The 21,328-nt window shown below is 43.8% G+C and overlaps 1 protein-coding gene across 41 annotated transcripts in view; it reads left to right on the forward strand.

Annotated features, from left to right (window-relative positions):
* Window positions 1-21,328, forward strand: part of PCBP3 (poly(rC) binding protein 3) — a 300,088-nt gene that overhangs the window by 72,885 nt on the left and 205,875 nt on the right. For 33 of the 41 annotated variants that reach the window (XM_054468333.2, XM_054468336.2, XM_063659845.1 and 30 more), the window contains one exon: window positions 21,079-21,116. The exons of the other annotated variants lie outside the window; for them this stretch is intronic. The gene's annotated coding sequence lies outside the window, so the exon portion shown is untranslated. The remainder of the gene's footprint in view (window positions 1-21,078; window positions 21,117-21,328) is intronic. 41 annotated transcript variants of the gene reach the window in all.

Raw genomic sequence — 21,328 nt, forward strand, 5'->3', positions numbered from 1 at the left:
AGAAATGTATTTTCTCATAGTTCTAGAAGCCAGAAGTCTAAAATCAAAGTGTTGGCAGCTTTGGTTTCTTCTGGGGACTCTCTCCTTGGTTTGGAGATGACATCTTGCTGTGTCTTCACTGTTCTTTTGCTATAAGGATACCAGTCCTCTTCTTGTAAGGACACTAGTTCTTTTGGATTAGGGCCCCACCCTTATGATCTCATTTAATCCTAATTATTAATACCTCTTTAAAGTCTCTATGTTTAAATATAGTGATTTGGGGGATTAGGTCTTCAACACATGGGTTTTGTGGGGATACAGTTCAGTCCAGAACATGCCCATATAACAATGTATTGAGTGCTGTAGCTTTGTAGTAAGTTTTCAGATTGGGAAATTTGAGTCCTCTGACTTTGTTTTCCCTTTTTAAGATTGTTTTGGCTATTCTGAGTCCCTTGAGTTTTCATATGAATTTTAGAATCAGCTTGTCAATTTCTGTCAGAAAGTCGGCTGGGATTTTTATAGAGATTGCATTGAATTTGTAGATTAGTTTAGGACATATTGCCATCTTAATAATCTTACATTGAATGTAGGATGTTTTTCTATTTATTTAGGTTTTGTTTAATTCCTTTCCCTTTCTTGTAGTTTTTGGTGTATAAGTCTTGCATTTTTAAAAATTAAATCTATTCCTAATTTTTTATTATTTTTGCTGCTATTATGAATGGATTTTTTTTAAATTTTATTTTTGGATTGTTCATTGCTAGTGTACAGAAATACAATTACTTTTTGTATATTGATCCCTGCCACCTTGTTGAACTTTATTATACTAGTTTTTTAGTGGATTTCTTAGTATTTTCTATATACAATATCATGTCATCTCCAAATAGAGATATTTGTATTTTTCCTTTTCAGTCTGGATGCCCTGTATTTCTTTTTCTTGCCTAATTGTCCTGGCTAAAACCTCCAGTACGGCATTGATTGTACTGGCAAGGGCAGGCATCCTTGTCCTGTTTCTCATCTTAGGGGAAAAGCTTTCAATCTTTTACTATTGTTCATGATGTTAGCTGTGAGTTTTTCATAGATATCCATTATTAAGTTAATAAAGCTTCCTTTTATTCCTAGTTTTTTTGAGTGTTTTTATCATTAGATATATTGAAATTTGTCAAATGCTTTTTCTGTGTCTACTGAGATGATCATGTAGTTTTTGTCCTTTATTCCATTAGTATGATGTATTGCATTGATTGATTTTTGGATATTAAGCCAACTTTGCATTTTGGGGATAAACCCCACTTGATTATAGTGTGTAATCTTTTTTATATATTGTTAGATTTGGTTTGCTAATATTTTTGTTGTGATGTTTTACATGTGTATTCATAAGAGACATTGGTTTTCTCTTGATGTCTTTGTTTGGGTTGGTATTGGGCTAATACTGGCCTCAAAAAATGAGTTGGGAAGTATCCTTTTCTTGTCTGTAATTTTGAAAGAGTTTGTGAGGGGTTGTTGTTAATTCTTACTTAAATGTTTGGCAGAATACAGTAGTAATGCCATCTGATCCTGGACTTTTCCTTGTGGGAAGTTTTTTGGTTACTAAACCTCTTCACTTGTTTTAGGTTTGTTCAGATTTCTCTTTTATCTAGAGTCAGTTTCTGTAGTTTCTGTGTGTTTCTAGGAATTTGTTCATCTAGGTTTTTTGTTGATATAAAATTGTTTATAGTATTTTCTTATAATCCTTTTTATTTCTGCAAGGTTGGTAGTGATGTCTCCTCTTTCATTCCTAATTTTAATAATTTGAGTCTTCTTTCCTTTTTTTTTTTTTTTGCTAGTCTAGGTGAAGATTTGTTCATTTTTTTGATCTTTTCAAGAAACTAACTAACTTTTGATTTTGTTTTCTATTCTGTGTTTAATTTCTTGTTGCCATAGTATTTGTTGTTTCCTTCCTTCTGCTTACTTGGGGTTTAGTTTTCTCTTATTTTACTAGTTTCTTAAGATGGAAGTTTAGGTTATCGAATTGAGATCTTGCCTCTTTTTTAAAGGTAGGCGTTTACAGCTTCGAAAGACTCCTGTCCTGTTCTGCCGCTTCCATGCCAGCCAGGCTGCTGGTTCTCATTGATTGCTGGGCTCTTGGTTTTCAAGGCTCGGATGCAGCTCGGGGGAAGGGGATGGAAGTAGGGTAAGTTAAAATGCCACAAAGCTCACTGTTCTTACCAAGGTCCAGTTGTTTTTCTTGAATCAGTGATCCTTGGATTGCTGCAAGCCTTTGATGAATTTCCAGCGCTCTTAAAAAGTTAATTGTGACAATTTTGCCAGTGTTCTCATTGCTTTTATGGAGAGGTAAGCTGTTAGTGGTTATTACTCTGCCATTCTCATGGATACCATCTGTGTCCTATGTTTTATAATGAACACTTTTCAAAAAATGAATGTGATTGCCACAGGATATTTTATGAAAATTGATGAATGGCTTCTAAATGTCACAAAGGAATAAAAGCATAAGACTGGCCAACAGTTTGGAAAAGAACAGCAGTGCAGAGCTGCCTATTCATCTGATATCAAGATGCTCTGTAAAATAAAGGAGTGGAAACTGTGTGGGACTTGTGCTAAGCAGGGCCAAGCAGCAAATCTAGAGTCCAGCTAATGGGACGGGAGGTCAGTGTGTGGGAAAGTTCCGTCTTGGGTTAACCCTGGCCTGGCTGAATTCAGGGAACAAGCCATGTTGTGTGATTAGCTCAGCTGTGTCTGGCTGACCGTTCGTAATCCTCACCCTGCAACAAGGTTGGCTTTACCTCAGAATTAGGGCTGAGGCAGTTGGGAAGGGGCTTCTCAGTGGATGCGAGTGACTTGGGGCCGCTCTTGGGGATGAAGGACAGAACAGCAAATGTTCTCAGGGAGGCTAGAGGAGCCATCACTGAGAGAGTTAAAAGAAGACAACTGAGGAACCGAGAAGTGAGAACAAGCCATACCTGGTGGCAGGAAATGTGTGCAGAGGGTTTTTAGTGTGTCTTCTCCAAGACATACTGACATGGTTGGGCTTTGTGTCCTCACTCAGATCTCATCTTGAATTGTAATCCCCATTACCCAAAATCCACACATGTCAAGGACGGGACCAGGTGGAGGTAACTGGATCATGGGGGTGATTTTTCCCATGCTGTTCTTGTGATAGTGAGTGAGTCTCATGAGACCTGATGGTTTTATAAGCATCTGGCACTTCTCCATCCTGCCACCCTGTTAAGAAGGTGCCTGCTTCTCCTTTGCCTTCTGCCGTGATTGTAAGTTTCCTGAGGCCTCCCCAGCAATGTGGAACTGTGAGTCAATTAAACCTCTTTTCTTTATAAATTACCCAGTCTCAGGTATTTCTTCATAGTGTGAGAATGGACTAATACACATACTAAGTCATGAACACCAAATCTGGAAACTAAAAGATTGCCAGATTTTTGAACCTCTATAGGCAAAATCATTACCCACCAAATTCCAGGGTCAGTAAGAGGAAGTGGAAACCTGTTCTGGACTGAGGGACAAGTAGAGAAGGCACCTCCAGATGACTCGCCAGAGATAAGCCAGCAGGACAATTGCAAAGGTCTTTAACATCCACCAGTCCTTTGTGCCTAAAGAGGAATACTCACTGCTGCTTGTAGTTTATTTAGGGCTCAGTATGTTAAAAATATTATACTCGAGTTCTGGGATACAGGTGCAGAACATGCAGGTTTGTTACATAGGTATACATGTGCCATGGTGGTTTGCTGCACCCATCAACTTGTCATCTACATCAGGTATTTCTCCTAATGCTATCCCTCCCCTTACCCCCGACCCCCTGACAGGCCCCAGTGTGTGGTGTTCCCCTCCCTGTGCCTATATGTTCTCATTGTTCAACTCCCACTTATGAGTGAGAACATGTGGTGTTTGGTTTTCTGTTCCTGTGTTAGTTTGCTGAGAATGATGGTTTCCAGCTTCATCCATGTCCCTGCAAAGGACATGAACTCATTCTTTTTTATGGCTGCATAGTATTCCATGGTATATATGTGCCACATTTTCTTTATCCAGTCTATCAAACCTGCATGTTCTGCACATATATCTCAGAACTTGAGTATAATAAAAAAGTAATAAAAAAAATACGAATCAATTTTTGAAAACAATTTAAGCAGTGTGAGTAAATTATTCTTTTAAATGCCTTAGCAGTAAAAGTATTCAGAAATACAATGATTGTAAAATTTATTACTACATTTGGAGTTTTGAAAACACCTGCACTGTAGTTTAATTCTCCATCACCTCTGTACCTTTACCCTTGTAGGGTTGCAATGGTTTTGACGGATGCTTCTCTTACCTCTCTGGTGGATAACGTCCAGCAGCTCAGCACTTGCACACTGACCAGGAGGGTGCAGGCTTCATGTTTTAGACCAGTTAGTCTAGGACAGGTGACTTGGTTGCATGTTCTAAGATGATTTGGACCTTGACTTCAACCTGAGCTCCTGCTTCAAACTTAAATAAGAATATTACTTATTCTCTCCAATGCCAGGATGGCCATAGCTTGGCTGGGTGTGGGGGCCCTTTCAGCTGCCACTTTGTGCTGCCCTGTGCTGCCCCAGATGTTTGAAGGTACCTTGCTTTCTGGTCAGAACACTGTGTGTTAGGCACTCTGATTTTTTCTTGCCTCAAGTTGCAGAAGCAGCTACTTGGCCAAAAATTTTTGCGTGTGTAGAAAGTTGTATTTGAGGCCAGGTGCAGTGGCTCATGCCTGTAATCCCAGCACTTTGGGAGGCCAAGGCAGTAGGATCACTTGAGGCCAGGAGTTTGAGACCAGCCTGGCCAATGTGGTGAAACCCCATCTCTACTAAAAATACAAAAATTAGCCAGGCATAGTGGCGGGCGCCTGTAGTCCCAGCTACTCGGGAGGCTGAGGCATAAGAATCGCTTGAACCCAGGAGGTGGAGGTTACAGTGAGCCAAGATCGCGACACTGCACTCCAGCCTAGGCGACGGAGTGAGACTCCATCTCAAAAAAAAACAAAAAAACAACTCTTGGCTGCAGGGCTGACCGTGAGTATTTGAGGAGACCACTTTTGGTGAGAGAATTGGAAATAAACCTTTTGTGGCCTCGAGTTCATGATGATTTCCACAGCTCCTGACCCCAATTTAATTATTATTAAATGACTTATTATTAGGTTCATTTAAAAGTTATTCTAATATTAAAGACACCAGAATTTCTTATCTAAATGTATTTGCTTAAATTTGTTGAGCTTTGGCCAGAAGCTACTGGTACCACTTTCTTTTCATGCTGCATGTGCTCCATTTGGTCCACTTCGTCACTTTCTTGTCGAATTTCACAGAGGTCCATAGACAGGGAGGGGACTGAGTCTTACTGTTGATGAAGCAAATGTATGTGCATTGTTCTTTGACGATCTCATCTGCATGTGTTTTGAGAAGGTTGATAAGATAGAAGTTTGGCAAGAAATCACAGAAACTGAAGTCACTTTGTGTGTCTCAGAGGACTACTGTAGGGAAGCAAGCTTCTGGGGGCTCTTTGTTCAAGTGTATGAGAAGCTCTAAAAATATTTATGCACTTTGGCTGAAAATTCTGTTCTTATGGCTTTATCTTCAGGAGATAATCGGATAAGCACTAAATTTATGTACAGAGTATGTTCACTACAGCAGCAATTTAAATAATTAACAATTGGAAGCAACCCAAATACCCAGTAATAAAGGATTTAGTAAATCAGTTATTGTGCTTCACAACACAATGAGATATTAGAAAGCAATTAGCGTTTATAGGAATGATCCATAACATGAAAAAAATGTACCCAGTATACTGGCACCTAAGTCAGTACTGTCTGTAAAATGGCCTATGTGGCATAAAATGTAGTGGATGTGTGTACGCGTGTGCGTGTGTGTGCGTGTGTGTGCATGTGTGTGCGTGTGTGTGCATGTGTGTGCATGTGTGTGCGTGTGTGCGTGTGTGGATGTGTGCGTGTGTGCGTGCGTGCGTGCGTGTGCGTGAGTGCGTGCGTGTGTGTGCGCGTGTGTGGATGTGTGCGCGTGTGTGGATGTGTGCGCGTGTGTGGATGTGTGCGCATGTGTAGATGTGTGTGCGTGTGTGTGCGTGTGTGTGCATGTGTGTGTGCGTGCGTTTGTGTGCGTATGTGTGCATGTGCGTGTGTAGAGGCGCAACCAAAGGCTTCAAGTGTCTGTCTCTCATAGTTGAGGTCACTCTGCTATTTGTTTTCACACATTTCTGAATTTTTAAAGTTTTCTTAAATGAATGTGTATCACTTTTATACTCATAGAATAAATAATATATATTTTTATTGTTGGAGAATAATTATGTGAATATTAACCTGATCTTTGAAATGCAGAAGTATTTTTCTAAGCATAAAAGCAATCCATATAATCTTAAATAATAGAGATTTTCATAGACAAATTTCTTTGACTATTAACAAATATTGTTCAACGGCTAAAAACAAGCTGTTATAAATATTTTCTACAAATACTACAGATACAGATTTACTACATTTTCTTAGCAAGAATGTGATCTCATTTTTGTTTTAAAAATGTATATAGGTAAATGTAGCCAGGCGCATGGCTCACGTCTGTAATCCCAGCACTTTGGGAGGCCAAGGGGGGTGGATCATGAGGTCAGGAGATGGAGATCATCCTGGCTAACACGGTGAAACATCGTCTCTACTGAAAATATTAAAAAAAAAAAAAGAATTAGCCGGGCGAGATGGCGTTCACCTGTAGTCCCAGCTGCTCGGGAGGCTGAGGCAGGAGAATCACTTGAACCCGGGAGGTGGAGGTTGCAGTGAGCCGATAGCACACCACTGCACTCCAGCCTGGACGACCCAGCAAGACTCCATCTCAAAAAAAAAATGTATATAGGTAAATGTAATAATGAGAAAGTACTAGAAGAAGAAAATACACTCTACTGTTATCATTGTTTCTATCTGGGAAGTGCAGGTGCTTTTACAGATATTTTTTGCACTTTTCTGTTCTTTCCAGCTTTCTGCACAGAGAGCTGGCATGTGTTTGGCAACCAGGGGACACACAGGCGTCCTAGAGAGTGGCTCTGAGCACATGGCCTGCCGTCTGTGGCCTGGCGGGCTGCTCTCGAGGGAGGCTCTGGGGCAGGGCTCTGCAGAACTAATTCTCCATCAGGGATTGGTGATCATATGGGCAGTTGTCTAGAGAGTCTAGCAGATATATTTTAGGCAACTTCACTACCCTGGTGAGAGGCCCGACAAACTTCCTATGTCTAGTTCTGATAATGAGAGTGACCCATTCAGAAAAGAGTTAAGTAAAAATAGTGAATTTTAAAATTTTAATAAGTTCATGTACTAAGTGACATTGAAACAAAAATCATTTCGTAAATCATTACAAGTTGATAGTGAGTAAAGCCCATCAATGTAATTTTATAAGATTGAAACATGGGTATATGTATCTATATTCACACATACCTGAAGTATGATCTATCTTAAATAGGAAAGTGAAATAAAAAATACACACTGTGGGCAGATGCTGAATGTTTAAATGGAGGAAACTTGCTGTCAAGTGTCTGGAAGGAGGGAAGGGGCTGCTGTCCCAGCAAGGGAGCACAGCCCGCACAACACGTAGGTTGGATGCCAGGCCCGGGGTCGAGCTCAGGGTCTGTGGGATCTGCATTCCCTGGCCTTGTCAGTCATGTCATGGCCATGCCACTTTTGAGGTGGGGGAGTAAAGAAGTTCACGTGCTGACTGCTTCCTTCTTTTTCCGCTGAGACCATCACCGAGAGAGGTAATTATTTATAATAGAAATGGTGATTACTGGTGGATTCTGTGATAGGAATTAAGTTGAATCTTCCTTACCCGTCCTCCTCCAGCATAAGCTGTTTTAAACTCTAGCTCCCCCACATCCTGCTTCTTGTTGGCGCTGTAAAACTCACAATTCACTCACCTGGAGGGGGTAAGTTAATGAGACACTCTCTCCCCCAAATCTGGAGAAATTCAGAGTCAAGGCTGTCCCCCTCCTGAAGTCAGATCCTTCCTGTGGCCTATTTAGGTTTTAGGTAAAAACATAGCATTTGCTCATCTTCCTTTATTGAGATCTGTTGAAGTCTGAGCTCCTATTAACACATTTAGCAAAAATGGAACCTATGAGCAAATTCCTAGGAGCTGCATTTCCAGGGGTGTCCAGCTGTGACCCACCCCGCCCCCTCCCAATGTTACCCCGAGTTATGAGAATGCAGTCTTTGGAAGTGGTGGGCTAAAACACTCCACAGGGAGTGCATGGGGGCTGCCTGCACTCCCTGCTGCTTTCTGCTCTCTGCTTGCTCATCCTCTCCCAATGGGGCAGCCCCAGAAGCCAACACTGCATGTTGGAAGGAGTCCCAGCCCTGCCCCTGCCAGGCGAGGTGGGGACAGCTGGGAATCTCGCTGCCTTCATGGTGGCGGGCCAGGCTGCTCTGTAACACGAACGTTAAAACTGATGTGAGGTGTTAGCGGTGTCACCGTAAGTGTGAGAATGAGAAGCGGCGTGAGACGTGTAGATTTGTGGGCAGTGATGGGGAACAGCAAGGGTGGGTGCCTCAGTGGGATCTGAAAGAGAACCCGCCCCCCTCAGCTGGAGTGGCACTCTGCAACCCGCCCCCCCCTCAGCTGGAGTGGCACTCTCTAACCCGCCCCCCTCAGCTGGAGTGGCACTCTCTAACCCGCCCCCCTCAGCTGGAGTGGCACTCTGTAACCAGCCCCCCTCAGCTGGAGTGGCACTCTCTAACCCGCCCCCCTCAGCTGGAGTGGCACTCTGTAACCAGCCCCCCTCAGCTGGAGTGGCACTCTGTAACCCTGCCCCCCCCTCAGCTGGAGTGGCACTCTGTAACCCCGCCCCCCTCAGCTGGAGTGGCACTCTGTAACCCCGCCCCCCCCTCAGCTGGAGTGGCACTCTGTAACCCCGCCCCCCCTCAGCTGGAGTGGCACTCTGTAACCCGCCCCCCTCAGCTGGAGTGGCACTCTGTAACCCGCCCCCCTCAGCTGGAGTGGCACTCTCTAACCCGCCCCCCTCAGCTGGAGTGGCACTCTCTAACCCGCCCCCCTCAGCTGGAGTGGCACTCTCTAACCCGCCCCCCTCAGCTGGAGTGGCACTCTCTAACCCCGCTCCCCCTCAGCTGGAGTGGCACTCTGTCGGCTGTTGTTTTCAGGCTGTTGGGCTGGGAGGCTGCTGTGGTCTGAGAAAGTGGGTGGCAGGAGGACAGGACGGCCTCTCTGTGAGGGAGGCACTGAGTCTCAGGAGATGCTGTCATTGGGATACTACAGTATTCCATGAACTTCCTCTATAACTTAAATGATGAAAGTTACAGATAATAGCTCAAATAAACTGTTTCGAGCCATTAAATATGGCAGTTGGTATCATGGTTAAATCTGCAGAAGGTGTAACATTTTGCTTGGGGTTTTTTTGCCTTATTACTGGCTGTGTTCTAAAAATATCTTTCTAATGAAGAAATTCTGTCGTGGCTGTGTGATTTCCCCTGCGATGCTAGGATGTGTTTGCAAACCAGTGGCAATGCCAGAGCCTGGGCCCTGGGCTGCGGTGCGTCGGCCGGGCGTGGTCTTGTGGTAGCTTCCACCTGCTGCCTGCGCTTGGGAAGTGCCCTGAACTCTGAGCAGATGACCTCTGAGCAGATTGTTTCTGATGGTGGCTTTTTTTCTGATTAATTGAATTACAAGTATCCTGTGGTAGGTACAGGGTTTTCCCTTTCCCTTGTCCAATAAATCTTACTTCATTCTGTGATTTTTAGAAAAGGAAGAATGCCCACAGATGTGGAGGCACAGATGCCCTGGGCCTCGCAGCAAGCTTGTCCTTAATGACCCATTCTCCTTCAGGCCCTGCCACTTAGGGAGAAGACTGTGGGGGCAGTGCCTGCCTGTCCTCTTTCCATTAAGCCTCTGCTGGGGGCCTGCCTCCACAGTGCTCTTCCCAGTCTCGGAGTGGCAGGGGACACACAGGCAGGGTTCTTACCACCATGGGGCTTATTTCTGGTGGATGGAGGGAGGGCCCACAACCAAAGAAAGTGACTTACAAACACAGCAGGCACATGCTAGACAGAGAGCAGGGAGGCTGAGCAGGGAGGCTGAGCAGGAGTGGCTGAGCAGGGAGGCTGAGCAGGAGTGGCTGAGCAGGGAGGCTGAGCAGGAGTGGCTGAGCAGGAAGGCTGAGCAGGGAGGCTGAGCAGGAGTGGCTGAGCAGGAAGGCTGAGCAGGGAGGCTGAGCAGGAGTGGCTGAGCAGGGAGGCTGAGCAGGGAGGCTGAGCAGGAGTGGCTGAGCAGGGAGGCTGAGCAGGAGTGGCTGAGCAGGGAGGCTGAGCAGGAGTGGCTGAGCAGGGAGGCTGAGCAGGAGTGGCTGAGCAGGGAGGCTGAGCAGGGAGGCTGAGCAGGAGTGGCTGAGCAGGGAGGCTGAGCAGGAGTGGCTGAGCAGGGAGGCTGAGCAGGGAGGCTGAGCAGGAGTGGCTGAGCAGGGAGGCTGAGCAGGGAGGCTGAGGAGGAGTGGCTGAGCAGGGAGGCTGAGGAGGAGTGGCTGAGCAGGAGTGGCTGAGGAGGAGTGGCTGAGCAGGAGTGGCTGAGCAGGAGTGGCTGAGCAGGGAGGCTGAGCAGGGAGGCAGAGCAGGAGTGGCTGAGCAGGGAGGCAGAGCAGGAGTGGCTGAGCAGGGAGGCAGAGCAGGAGTGGCTGAGCAGGGAGGCAGAGCAGGAGTGGCTGAGCAGGAGTGGCAGAGCAGGAGTGGCTGAGCAGGAGTGGCAGAGCAGGAGTGGCTGAGCAGGGAGGCTGAGCAGGAGTGGCTGAGCAGGGAGGCTGAGCAGGAGTGGCTGAGCAGGGAGGCTGAGCAGGAGTGGCTGAACAGGAGTGGCTGAGCAGGAGTGGCTGAACAGGAGTGGCTGAGCAGGAGTGGCTGAACAGGAGTGGCTGAGCAGGAGTGGCTGAACAGGAGTGGCTGAGCAGGAGTGGCTGAACAGGAGTGGCTGAGCAGGAGTGGCTGAGCAGGGAGTCTGAGCAGGAGTGGCTGAGCAGGGAGTCTGAGCAGGAGTGGCTGAGCAGGAGAGGCTGAGCAGGGAGGCTGAGCAGGAGAGGCTGAGCAGGGAGGCTGAGCAGGAGAGGCTGAGCAGGAGTGGCTGAGCAGGAGAGGCTGAGCAGGAGTGGCTGAGCAGGGAGGCTGAGCAGGAGTGGCTGAGCAGGGAGGCTGGGCAGGGAGTCTGAGCAGGGAGGCTGGGCAGGGAGTCTGAGCGGGAGTGGCTGAGCAGGGAGTCTGAGCGGGAGTGGCTGAGCAGGGAGTCTGAGCGGGAGTGGCTGAGCAGGGAGTCTGAGCGGGAGTGGCTGAGCGGGAGTGGCTGAGCAGGAGAGGCTGAGCAGGGAGGCTGAGCAGGAGTGGCTGAGCAGGAGAGGCTGAGCAGGGAGGCTGAGCAGGGAGGCTGAGCAGGAGTGGCTGAGCAGGGAGGCTGAGCAGGGAGGCTGAGCAGGAGAGGCTGAGGGGCTGCCTGGAGGGTGGGCAAGGGAGGACTTTCCGAGGAGGAGGTGCTGGAACTGGGTGGCAGGGGGGAGCGAGGCATGTGTCTAGGCAGGAGGCCTGCATGGGGCAAAGACCTGATGGAGGAAAGGAAAGGGTGGGGGGCAGCTAGGGTGAGGAAGCCAGTGCAGGAGATGAGGTCAGGAGAGCAGGCCCCCGCTAGGAGGTCAGGTGTCACCCTCAGGGCAGTGGACAGCATGGCCCCAGGCCCCACTGTAGAGGCTCACCCTGGCTGTGGGGAAGGCACTGGGGTGCAGGTTTGGTACGGAGGCCGCAGGTGCCCAGGCAGTGTGGTTAGGCCTGCTGAGATGTGAGATGTGGTGCGTGCCGAGGCTGCCAATGGGACTGGAAGGAGGACTCAGACCTGACTCCGAGGGGCCTGAGCAGCTCAGGCGGGATGATGTGGGGAGGGTCAGGTCCAAGGTAGGAGGGGTTAAGGATTTGGTCTTGGACTTCAGGTAATAGACGTCCAAGTGGCTTGGCCAGGTAGGCAGTGGATATGGGAGTTCATGGGGGAGAGCAGGGGCAAGGAGATTAATTTAGGAAATTATCAGTAGAGAAAGAGAGCATGGCTATGGACTGGGTGGGCTCATCTAGGGGAGAGGAGCAGAGGTCCAGGCCCAACACCCAGGGGCCTGTGGCTGGAGCCCAGAAGAGACTGGTGTGGTTGGAACTCCAGGTGGGGCTTGCTTCACTCCATCCTGGGTGCTCATGCCCCAGACCTCTGTGTGCTCAAGGAGCGTTGGCAGCGTCCTGACCTGCCCTGCTTACATGCCCCATCCCTGCTTTCCCCTGTCAGTGGGTTACAGGCCCATGATCCAGCCAGGCCTGTCCATCTGTCCCTGTGTCGCAGACAGTGCCGACCTTTCCTGATGTTTGTGTCTCCCACCAGTGTCTTCCACCACGGCATTCAGGATGTGGAGGACAGTGACCTGCGTGTGGCTCCCATGGCTGGCCTGGCTGGTCTGGAAAGCATGCGTTCTGCTTTCCTGGCCAGATCGTCTTTTCATGTGCTTATTTGCCATTGTATATTTTCTTTGAAGTACCTGATCAAATATTTTGCTCATTTTAAAAACTGGGTTGTTTATTTTCTTATTGAGCTTTGAGAATTTTTTCTGTATATATTCTGGATACAGTCTTTTATGGGGTATGTGTTTTGCAAATATTTTCTCTCAGTCTGTAGCCTGATTTTTCATTTTTATAACAGTGACTTGAAGATGAAAAGTTTTAAAATTTGGTAACCTCCAACATCAGTTTTTTCTTTTGTAGTTCATGCCTTTTGTATCATGCTTAAGAATTCTTTGTTAAATTGAAGGTCTTTAAGATTTTCTCTTATTCATTCTTCTATAAGCTTTATAGTTTTGACTATTACTTTTAAGTCTATGATCCATTTTTAATTAATTCTATATTGGATGCAAAGAAAATGTCAAGGTTCTTATTTTTCTTGTTTTTTACAAATATAATGTCCAGTTGTTCCAGCACCATTTCTTGAAAAGATGATCTGTTCCTCATTAAGTTGCCTGGGAAACTTTGTCAAAATCTCGTGTTCATATGTGTGTGTTTTCGGGATATCGGGGATTTGTTTTAATCCCGTGTGCTAAGACATGAGACATAGAAATGGCCGTCATGAAGGAAGAAGGTGTTTGTGCCAGGCAGGGCCACATGGGAAGCACCGGGTAGGTCAAGAGGCAGAGAGAGCAAGGGGACAATGTGGGCAGGGAAAGCCTCACTATGGTCTCCACGGGAGGAATGGGTGAGGCAGGGGGAGCAGGCTTAGGAGTGGCACTTTGAATCATTTCAGCAGGCCCTTGGGTGTAGGGTCTGTCCCTAGTTGTCTGGTGCCTGGCCTTGGGTGATTGGGGCAGGTGGGGAGTGGACCCATGTGAGAGGAGGTGGTTGGGGTGTGGGCTCTGGACTGGTGGGTTTGTATTTGAAAGATGCACTCTAGGGTGGGTTGTTTGCTGTTTCTAGGAATTGGCTAACGCTGGGAGGGCAGTCCCTCCAGGTCAGCAAGGCCCTGGGTGTCAAAGCATCAGATACAGAAAAGGAAAAACATGGTTAATACTGTGTGCAGACTATTCCTGGACTGTACTCTATTCCATGGGTCAATTTATTTATCTTTATAACTAGCTTTATAATAAATCTTGAAATCGGGCAGTATAAGCCCTCCCATTTTGTTCTCTATTTCAAAGTTCTTTGGCTGGTTTATTTCCTCGGTATTTTCATACAAATTCTAGAATTAGATTAGTTCAGATTTTGGTTGGGGTTGCACTGAATTGACAGATCAACTTGTGGAGGTTGGTATCTTGTTAAAGGAAGGGCTTGGAGGGGATAGTCTAACTTTGTTCCTGAATTTAGGGGGTAAGCATTCAGTTTTCACCCTTGTGTATACTGTTAGCTGTATGTTTCAACTGGAGGTCCTTTATCAGGTTCAGAAAGAGTCCTTAAATTCCCAGGTTGCTGAGGATTTTTGTCATGAGTTAATACTGAATTTTGTCAAGTGTTTTCTCTATATCTATTGAGATGATCATATGGTGTTTCTTTTTTGTTTATATGGTGAATTACATTGATTGCTTTAAAAAACAATAGTAAGCCAGTTGCATTTCTGGGTTAAAACCCACTTTATCTGCATGTATTTATTTTATATTGTTGGATTTTTATATGCTAAAATTTAAGAATTTTGGCATCTATATTTCTGAGGAATATTGATGTATTTTCTTATGTGTCTTTTTCTGATTTTGTATCATGTTAATGCTTACCTTATAGAATGAATTGGGAAGTATTCTCTCATCTTCAGTTTTCTAGATGAGTTAGTAAGAAATTGATATTATTTCTTCCTTGGATATTTTATTTTATAGAATTCACCTGCAAAGTCATCTCGGTCAGCTCTTTTCTTTGTGGGAAGGTTTTATCTTGAATGCAGTTTCTTTGGTATGTATATAGGATTATTTAATTCTCCTTAAGTGAGTTTTGATTATTTGATTCTTGTAAGAACTTGCTCCATCTAAGTTGGCAGATTTACTGACATGCAGTAGTTCATAGCATCCAGTTATTGTATTTATTTATTTATTGAGGTGAAATTCACTTAAAATGCAATTAAAGTGCACTTAAATGCAATTAAAGTACACCAAATTCAAGTGTACAATTTGATGCATTCAGAATGTTGTACAACCAGTACCCAGTTTCAAGACTTTTTCAAAACTTTTTCAAAACTTTTTTGTTACTATGAAGGAATACCTCCCACCCATTAAGTAATCACTCCTGGTCCCCCCTTTCCTTATGCCCTGGAAACCACTAACCTGCGTTTTGTCTCTGTGGACTTGCCTGTTCTCGATATTTCATCTGAAGAAATAATGCAATGTATAACCTTTTACGTCTGGGTTCTTTCACGTAGCCCCGTTTGGAGGTTCATCTGTAACATGTGCTGTACTTCATTCCTTTTGATGTCTGCAGAATACTCCATTGATGGCTATACCAAACGTGTTTATCCATTCATTTGCTGATGGACATTTGGGTTGTTTCCCTGTGTTGGCTATTGTGAATAGCACTGTTATGAACAAGTATCTACTTGAATCTGTATTTTTAATTCTTTTGGGTCTGTACCTAGGAGGGGAGTTGCTGTCCTATGGTGATTCTATGTTTAACTTTTTGAGGAACTGCCAGACTGTTTTCCACCCTAGCAGCACCATTTTTCATTTCCACCAGCACCATTTTTCATTTCTACCAGCGATGTATGAGGTTGCCTGTTTCTCCAGGTCCTCACCAACACTTCCGTTAGACTTTTTTGATTATAGCCATTCTGGTGTGAAGTGGTATCACATTGTGGTTTGACCTAATTGTCTTTATAATATCTTTTGTGTCTTTAATGTTCTATTTCTTGTTCTTGATATTGGTAATTTGGGCCTTCTACCTTTTTTCTTGGTCAGTGCAACTAGATGTTTATCAATATTATTTGCCTTGTTAAAGAACCAACTTTTGGTTTTATTAATTTTCTGTATTTTTTACTTCTATTTATATATTTTTAGAGACAGACGCTTGCTCTGTAACCTTGAACTTCTTGGTCAAGTGATCTTCCTGCCTCTGCCTCTCAGGTAGCTAGGATTACAGGGATGTTCCACCATCTACCATGCCTAGCTAATGTAAAAAAAATTTTTTTTGTAGAGAGTAGGTCTTGCTATGTTGCCCAGGCTGGCCTCAAACTCCTGGCTTCAAGTGATCTTCCCACTTTAGTCTCCTGAAGCAAGTATTTTTAAAATGGCTTTTCAGCTTATAGATTTTTATTCTTTATTTCCTTTCTTCTGCTTGCTTTGCTCTGTTTTAGTAAGCTTAGGTAATGGATTTGAGACCTTTTATTTCCCTAATATAATCATTTAGTGCTATTGATTTCCCTCTTGGTACTGCTTTTACTGCCTCCCACATATTTTGATATGTAGTGTTTTCATTTTTATTCAGGTCAAAATGCTTTCTAATTTCCATTGTGTTTTTTCTTTTACCCATATGTTATTTAGACATGTGCTGTTTATTTTCCAAGTATTTGGAAGATTTCCCAAATACTTTTTTGTTCCTGATTTCTAATTTAATTGATTTCTAATTTAATTCCATTGTGGTCAGGAAACATTTTTTTTTATTCCTTTAAAGTTTTATTGAAATTAAAAAAAATTTTCAGAATATTACCTTTGACAATATCTCATGACCACTTGAAAAGAAGGCATATTCTGTTATAATTGTGTGGAGTGTTCTATAATGTCAGTTAAATAATGTTGGATGATAATGTTATTTGAGTCTCCTATATCCCATACTGATCTTCTATGTAGGTTTTTACAAAATCAGTTATTGAAAGAGAAGCGTAGAAAGCTTCCATTATTATTGTGGATTTATTTATTTGTTGGGGGGTTGCTTTATATATTTTTAAGCTCTTTATTAGGTGTGTGAACATTTAGGGTTATTATTTTCTCTTGATAAACTGGCCCCTTAATTATTACATAATGCCCTTATTTACTTGTGGTAATATTATGTACCCTGAAATCTACTTTTTCTGATATTAATATAGTCACTCCAGCTTTTTTTAATTAGAGTTAACATGGCACATTTTTTCTCATCCTTTTTCTTTTAACCTCTGTGTATGTTTATATTTAAAGTGGGTTTCTTACAAATAGCTTATAGCGTGGTCTTGTTTTTTTATCAAGTCTTAAAAAGTACATTTTAATTGGGATGTTTAGACCATTCATATTTAATGTGATTATTGATATGGTTGGGTATAAATCTGTCATTTTGCTGTTGGATTTCTATTTTTCCCACTTGTTATTAGAGTCCCCTTTCCTCTCATTCTCCCTTATTTTGGATTGAGTACTTTTTGTGATCCGTTTTATTACCTTTACTAGCTTTGTTGCCCACACAATGGGTGGGTTCAATTGCTTGGCCACCAATAGTACAATGAGCTCAACCAAGGAGGATTTAACAAGGGAATCTAAAATTGCAACAAGTAAGGAGGACACCAGGGATAAATCTCCAAAGCAGCGCCTCCCTGAACAACGCTGAAAACACCGTTTTTAGGCTCGTTAGCTGAATCATTGTGTGTAGAAGGTACAGTCAAGGCAGCACAGGCACAGTTGTCAGTCATGCTTCTACATACATCACAGGTATACAAGATGGCAAATAAGCTGTTCTCTGGGAGGAGTTTTTAGTACGGTAATGAGGAGAGTTTGCCAAAGTTCATCTCCAACTGAGGTCTCTCTGGATCTAACTCGTTTTTGTTTCGCCAGCACTGGGCTTCTTCCTGGAACTTTTCTTAAACGACAACTCAAGATGCAACAGTTAAAGTGGATACTTTTTTATAGTATATGCCTGAAAACCTGAGGACATTGGGTTGCAGCTTATTAGCTTTATCTCTATGTTTTCAGAGGTTGCTTTAGGATTTGTTGTATATTTCCTTAACCTACCATAGTCATCTGCAAGTAATATCATACCAGTTCACATATAGTGTAAGAACATTACAAAAGTATACCCTCTCACTTCTGGCTATTACATTATGCCCTTATCTCCTCACTTCGACATTGTCATAAGCCCCACAATACATTGCCTTTTTTTTTTTTGTGCTTTACATAGTCTATTATCTTTGAAAACAATCTTAAAAAATTAAGAACAAAAGGCTGTTATATTTTACGTATTTTCTGTTTCAATGGTTTTCACTTCTTTTTGTAGATCCAGATTTCCTTCTGGTATTATTTTCCTTTTGTATTTTGTACTTCTTTTAATATTATTTGTAGTTCAGGTATGTTGGATAATGAATTATTTTAGGTTTTGTTTGTTAGAAAAAGTCTTCTTTTTACTTTTATATTTGAAAGTTATTTTTACTATGTATAGTATTCCAGGTTAGTAGCCTTTTCTTTCATTACTTTAGAGATAGAATTCAATTGGCTCCTGACTTGCACTGTTTCTGAAAAGTTCCCTGTTCTCCCCGTCTGTGCTTGTCTCTTTGTACATGGTTTCCTATTTTAAAAAATTAATTATATTGTGTATCTCTAAGGTACACAATGTAATGTTATAAAATACAGATAATAAAAAGGTTCCTGTAGTGAAGCAAATTAACATATCCATCATCTCACATAGGTACCCAATTTTGATTTGTTTTGTTTTTCTGTGGCAAGAGCAGCAAATGAGTAGATTTTAGCTGCTCTTGCCATAATGTTTGTTTTTTTCTGGCTGCCTTTAAGATTTTTTTTTTTTTTTTTTACATAATTTGATTATGACGTGCCTTGGTTTAGTTTAATATTATTTATTTATTTATTTATTTCTGATTGGGGATTGTTGACCTTTCTGAATCTATGTATGGGCTTAAATTTTCATCCATTTTTGAAAACTTTTTGTAATTTTTTTTGTCTGTTTTAGAGACAAGGCCTTGTTCTGTCACCCAGGCTGGAGTGCAGTGGTGCAATCACAGTTTAGAATAGACTTGAATTCCTGGGCTCAGGTAATCCTCCAACCTCAGCCTCCTGAGTAGCTGGACTACAGGTGTGTGCCACCATGCCTGGCTGATTTTAAAAATGTTTTTGTATAGATGGAGTCTCACTGTGTTGTCCAGGCTGGTCTCAAACTCCTGGGCTCTCAGAGTGCTGGGATTACAGGCTTGAGCCACTCTGCCCTGCCTTTTGTCATTATTTTTTAAAATATGTTTTTGGCTTGTCCCATCCCCTGCTTCTGGGTCTCCAGTTACACATATATTTTTGTCTTTTGGGAGTAGAGAATCTTTATCTGTGTTTTATTTTAGATAGTTTCTGTCTGCACTGATTATTCTGTCTATACATTGACTGATCTTTTCTTTTGTGGTCTAATATGGTGTTAATCCCAGTCAGTATATTTTTTAAAATCTCAGATGTATTTTTCATCTCTGCATGCTTGATTTGTATGTTTTAAAAATACTTTTCTTGTCTCTCCTTAGCATTTTATGCTTTCCTGTATCATCTTCTACATATGCAATGTATTTATGATAGATGTTTTATTTATTTATGTATTTATTTTTTGAGATGGAGTCGCTCTGTCGCCCAGGCTGGAGTGCAGTGGTGCCATCTCGGCTCACTGCAAGCTCCACCTCCTGGGTTCACGCCATTCTCCTGCCTCAGCCTCCCAAGTAGCTGGGACTACAGGCGCCCGCCATCATGCCTGGCTAATTTTTTTTGTGTATTTTTAGTACAGATGGGGTTTCACTGCGTTAGCCAGGATGGTCTCGATCTCCTGACCTCATGATCCGCCCGCCTCGGCCTCCCAAAGTGCTGGGATTACAGGCATGAGCCACTGCGCCTGGCCTATTTTATTTATTTATTCAAACGGAGTCTAGCTCTGTTGCCCAGGCTGCAGTGCAGTGGCATGATCTTGGCTCACTGAAGCCTCTACTTCCTGAGTTTAAGCAATTCTCCTGCTTCAGCCTCCCAAGTAGTTGGGATTACAGGTGCCCATCACCATGCCTGGTTAATTTTTGTATTTTTAGTAGAGATGGGATTTCACCATGTTGCTCAGGCTGGTCTTGAACTCCTGACCTCAAGTGATCTGCCCGCCTCTGCCTCCTGAAGTATATAATAGCTGTTTTAATGTCTTTGTGTACTAATGATCTCTGTGTGTATAATTTCTGAGTTTGTATCTTACTGATCAACCAATCTCATTATGAGATATATTTTTGTGCTTCTTTGCATGGCTCGTCAGTTTTGGACGGATGAAAGACATTGTAAACTTTATATTGTTGGACTCTGTATTCTTTTAAAATATTTTGAACTATGTTTTAGAATGCATGTAAGTTACTTGGAAAGTTTAGATTTTTTGGCAGCTTGTTGCTGACTTTGTTAAGCATTGCCTAGTGTAGTACCCCAGCTTAGTCTGCTGCCAGTGCAGTCATTTGAGTGCTCAGTGTGGTGTCCCCTGTACTGCAAGGCTCCTGCAGTCTAGTTGTTGGGAGTAGGAACTCTTCCCAGATCTGTGTGAGCCATAGCTATTGTCTGTACTTTTTCTTTTCATTGGTTCTTCCCCCGACCTCCGGTAGTTCACTCACTCACATGTGCCCATCAATGTCCAGGCAGAGACTAGAGAATCCACCACAGACCTCTGGGATGTTTCTCTGTGCAGGGCATTCCTTTCTGGTACTCTGCCCTCTAATTCTAGCTTTTGCCTCCTGTGCTGTGGGGTCCTGAGTGCAGTGCATCCTGATGAGACAGTGCTGCAAGCCCAGCCCACCGACTTCCAGAGATGTCAGTTGCATCTCTCCCCTTTCCTCTCTACCTTTGCCTCCCTGAATTCTCAACTCCGTCTCCAACTCCCCTGGCCTTGCCTGGGTTCCCCCTTCCTGTGCTGTGGCCCGGGCACTCTCCCCAGGTTGTAGGCTGCAGCAATTGTAGGATGCATCCCATTTGCTTCCCTTTTCTGGAGATCATTGTCCTGTGCTGCCTGCTGCTCCATGTCTGAACACCCTCGTCTCATATCTTTTGTCTGACTTTTAAGTGAAGTGGGAGAGTCACCCCAGTCTCACTCTTTCTCTGTCACAGCTGACCATGGTCTAGGCTTTCTTATGTTTCTGTAGTCTTTGGACATCACTGGACAGAGGCCGGCTGTCTGTCTGTAGGAGTCTCTGCACGGTGTTCACTTGCTAATTCAGTCTGCACAGGGAGAACCCTTGGCCTGTGGTCCAGGTGAAGGCCCTTCAGGGTGGAGCCGAGACTGTGGGTGTTCTGGGCTGTCCCGTCCCGTATACTCTCCCTGTGTTCTTACCTTCCCCCATAGATTCAGAGGGATTTGAGAATCAGCTGTGCCCCAGACATCAGTTAGGTTGAGGACTGTGGGTCAAGGTTCAGGGACCCTGGGGCTCTAAGTCTTTATCAGTATCGTGTATGTTCCAGACTCGTTTTAGAATTGAATCACTTTTTATGGAATTCTTTCTCTGGGAAACTGTCTTTGACCTTCCCAATAACTGATTTATGAACATGTCTTTTTAATAGATGACTTTGGTTTGATAAAATTTGGTATCTAAGGTGATAGATTGTGATTTCTGTCTCTCTTTGGAAAGCCTATGATTTCCAATTTTAATTGTTTTTTCCTTCAACTGTTTACAGGACTGTCTACGAGAGAGAAGCTCCCCATGTGGTTCCGTGTAAGTAGTGCTTCTTATGATGCTGTCACAGGCGATATTTTTAGACTAAACGACTCTTTCCGTGTCAGCAGAGTTGAAAGTCTTGCTCTCAAGGGAAGCCGTGTGTCTCTGCTGAGCCTCTGGATCCTGGTTTTATGTCTCATGGGGAACCTGCCTCAGGTCACACTACTGCCAAGAGCATGTAGTGTGAGTGACACGCGTTTTCCCTTCTT

This window comes from Pongo pygmaeus, chromosome 22 (genome assembly GCF_028885625.2).
Source record: "Pongo pygmaeus isolate AG05252 chromosome 22, NHGRI_mPonPyg2-v2.0_pri, whole genome shotgun sequence".
Taxonomy (NCBI): domain Eukaryota; kingdom Metazoa; phylum Chordata; class Mammalia; order Primates; family Hominidae; genus Pongo; species Pongo pygmaeus.